Genomic DNA, 4,126 nt, shown 5'->3' on the forward strand with positions numbered 1-4,126 from the left:
TGGAACTAGGAACTCTTCAGTACATAAAGAGAAACAAAATTTTATTATTTTTATTAGTTCTTTGGGAAATAAACTGTATCCAAAGATAGCCTAAGCTAACTGCCTCTTACAGAAATTCCGTTATGATTTAAAATAAAAAATAAAGAAGGTAGAGAGCTGTAGGAACATTCAGACCAAGCCAGAGACTGGCAAAGATAAGTTCTAAAGTCAGTTCCAAAGTCAAAGCAAGTTGCACTTTTCCGCTGTCAGAGAACCAGCTCCAGATTTCAAGGTGACCAGAGGCTGAGCAATGTATTGTCATTGTATTAATTTTGGACTTGGATGTAGATAGTCTCATAGTACTACCCATATATATAATACCCACATATATAATTTAGTGGTTTATTTTGAAATTCAAGTGCTCATTCCTTAAATTTTCCTCTGTAGCTTGAGTATACCTAACACTGGAATTTCATAATCTTTCTGATTTTTTCCATTGAACTTTTCAAGAGTTTTATTTACGGAATTTCTAACTGCATGTTCAGAGACTTATATAGTGTGGTCAAAGGCACAGGTGTAATCCTGTATGCCTTATTCATGTGAGTACTCCTCAAACTGTAACTATTTGCCTGACGAGTGAGGTGAAAGTACAGGTTGACAAAACAAGGACTTAGAGCCAGGTCTTTGTTTCCATAGATATGGACTGGACTGCCAGTGGGAGACACAAAGCCACACTTAAAACTCTAAGCACTTGAATGCCTTTATAAATCAGCTTATCTTGGTCTATTAAGCAAAGTGTTCAAATGAATGCTGCTTATACTCTATGTTTATTTAAAAGGAGGCAACGTATGTATTTAAAATTATGTATTTTGGATTAAATTCTTTATAACATAGTCCAAAAATTGGATAATGTTTTTACTACAGCTGTAGCCTTAGCCCTCTATATCAGCCTCTAAGTTAAGGAGGACCACATTAAATTTCATTGTACTCTACGTTATTTTTAATTATATTAATTTTCAGTTAAAAAATAACGTATTTTTCCATTACATTAATAATCTTTCAATTCTAATGAATTGTTCTGGGTCCTGATAAAGCAAAGGCAAATGACTGGATTATGTCAAAAGAATTTATATCAAATAAATTATTGACTATTTTTTTCTATTTCCCTATACAATTCAGTGAAACGAGCAAACCCACTAAAAGGCAAAGCATCTATAACTGGAAGAGCATGAAAAAATTGCAAAGGCTAAATGGCTAAAAATGTTTCCACTCTATTCTGTGTGAACCATAAAATGAACTTAAAAGTTCTCTTTATGCTAAAGAACATAACAGATGATAAAGTACAGTAAGTCACTGTGCAGCAGGAAGTAGAGTATCTCTCTGAAGAAATGAAAGGTCACTGCTAAGAGCAGCTACATTTTTCCTATGTGAAATGCATGAACAATTTATTTTCCTACATATGCTGAGATTAGAGTGCATTGTGCTGAACTTACATGGGTAACGATACTACAGTTTGACTTTGTGATGCCAAGGTATAAAAGATTTTTATGAAAAATCATATTAAATGTATATTGAGTATAGCTACAGGGCAATAGCTGCTATTTCCTTCAGGGATTTGTAACAGGGGTTGCTATGGCATCATTCTGCTACTGTTGTTAACAGCAGTTGGTTATCTTAAGCCATTTTCAAGATGCTGAATTTCCTTAGTGCACACCTAGAGCAATACTAAAGAAGTTATTCGCTCTTCACTGATAAATTAGGGTACCTTGGATTGAACAATTTTGCTTTCTAGTAAAATTTGTAATCTATCGTCTGAAATTTTATTATTCAAATAGAGTTAAAATGTAACTTTGATGTCTCATGTTAATCATCATCACACAGTGGGAAAATGAACTGTATCAGCTTCAAGAAAACAATGAGAGACACATGGGGGAAAATGAGCAGTTCTTAAAATTCTCAAATATTCTATTCTGAAATGTCTCATTCCTTCTTTGCTTAGTAGCAGTTGCTTTTGCCCTTGCTGCTTATTTCATTATTCCTATATTGCTCAGGAAGGAGGTGAATAACTAATACGGAGATGTGGGATGGGACTGCAAAAGTCCTCAGATTATTTTTTCACTCTGGAATAGCAAGAGATAAACAAAGAGAGGATTTTACTTAAGTGCTTTTCTAATTCTTTAATATTATTAACCCAGGACATGACAGTAATTTAGTGTAAGAATTCTATTATGTCACTACCTATTTTGGAACTGTTTTATTTTTTGAGGGAAGACTGGGTTATCACAAAATTCTCTCATAAAGGAATTTAAAAAAAACAAAAGTAGTAAAGTCGATTTAAATGTTTTCGTCAGTGTTGCAGTCCTGAGTATTTCCCAAAATAATAATAATAAAAAAGGTAAATAAATTAAAACAAAATGAAAAGAATTTACAGACTTTATGAAAGCATTTTGTATCTGTTCAACTACTAGAGAACAAAAGATTATAACTGTAATGACCCCAACTTTAAAGCAAGGCATGCTTGTTAGTGTAAGTTAATAAGTAAAAATTATGAGTTTTGGTTTTATTAAGTGAAGGGAATTTCAAAAATTTGAAAAAGAGGGCTAGCTTTGGGACCTTTTGTAGAGATGTCATTGGTTACATAAGTTCAGGTTCTCTTGAAGTAAGCTTTACTTACCATACATTGCTAATTATGTACAAGGTGGTAAATTTTGTTGTTGTTAATTTATCATTTTTTTCCTGTTTCTAGTGCATTTTTTAACTTGAATTTCATTAAAATCGAAGAAAAACTGTATTTTTTTTCTTCCGAGGAACTAAAATTACATTCAAGCTTTTTGTGGCTCACCTAAAACTGCTGTACCTACTTGCATAGAAACTAGGAACTTGCATAGTAGCTAGTCTGCTCTTTGATAATGAAAATATTTTATGCAGTGGTTTTATGAGCTACAGAGTGAGAGTAATATATATTTTATATGTATGCTCACACATTTGTGTATGTAATTACATAAATGAATTAAACTGAAAAAAGGATAATTTTTAACTATTAATAATAATTTAGTAAGCCTGAATTTTGTGTGCTTTCTATGAATATTTTCATCTGGTCTGTAACATAAGGTAAAATCTCCCAGACTTTTACAGAGAGCCCATGTATTCTTGCCTTTTTGTTTTATTTTTTTTTTCACCTCTTGCTTCTAGAAGGTACCTGAGTGGAAGAAGCTCACACTGCATCTTCCCACCATTCCAAAAGGAGTTGTAGTCCTGCTTATGACACAAAAACCTGGTGCTGGGCTATAGGAAACAGAACAATGCAAACCTCAAGGGATTCTGAGATACAAAGTAAGCAAAAGATTCTGAAAACATACATTACATTGCCTCTTACACCATTCACCACAGCTCTCTTTTTCCTCTCTTCTTCTTCTAAAAACAATTTGGTGTGACTTCGTTTCAGGAATAACAGAACTTCCTCTGTGATACAGGAAAAGCTTTTAATGGAAAAGGCTCAAATGGGAAATGTAATAATAACACATTCCTAAGGAAATCTGCCACCTTAGACTGTGTGCCTGATGAAGAGCAAGTGAACAGCTGAAGTATGTATTCCCTATACAAAATGTATGTGCACGTGTTTGGTGACATGACACAATGCTTAGTGACAGTTAATTTTATTCTGGGTCCTTCACATGACAGATGAAATGATTTCTATAATTATTCTTAGGTATAAGATTCAAAGTCAGTTCTGTTAATGCACATACTTGTTTTTTTAGGCAAAAATTCATTTAGATATCTTATTTAAACATCCCTCTGGAGAAAGAACAAAAAACAAACAAACAAACAAAAAAAGCTACAACAAAATTGTGGAAATCAGAAGTGATTGACTGGGTGAGCTCAACTGTATTGCTTCTAGGCCAAGGAAAAAGGCAAGTACAACTGGCTGATTGTTATCTGAAATATCTCACTTGCAGTGAAATTTCATTGCAAGGCTAGGTAATCAGACTTACTATTCTTTTAGCTAAATTAGCTCTTTTTACACTTCTAAGTTAAACTAAGATCATTGTCATTTTATGCTAAGAAATAGGAGAAAATTTATGTGTACGATAGCTTGAGAACCAAAATATACATTAGCCATACCAGCGATAAAATTATTACTTGCCAT

General features: G+C 33.0%; 1 long non-coding RNA gene across 1 annotated transcript; it reads left to right on the forward strand.

Annotated features, from left to right (window-relative positions):
* Nucleotides 1-3,192: 3,192 nt before the first annotated feature.
* LOC125693474 (uncharacterized) lies at nucleotides 3,193-3,884 on the forward strand. Its single transcript, XR_007377115.1, has 3 exons — nucleotides 3,193-3,312; nucleotides 3,425-3,563; nucleotides 3,738-3,884. It is a non-coding gene; the product is annotated as an uncharacterized LOC125693474 (long non-coding RNA).
* The last annotated feature ends 242 nt before the right edge of the window (nucleotides 3,885-4,126 follow it).

Source organism: Lagopus muta, chromosome 5 (genome assembly GCF_023343835.1).
Source record: "Lagopus muta isolate bLagMut1 chromosome 5, bLagMut1 primary, whole genome shotgun sequence".
In the NCBI taxonomy this organism is placed as follows: domain Eukaryota; kingdom Metazoa; phylum Chordata; class Aves; order Galliformes; family Phasianidae; genus Lagopus; species Lagopus muta.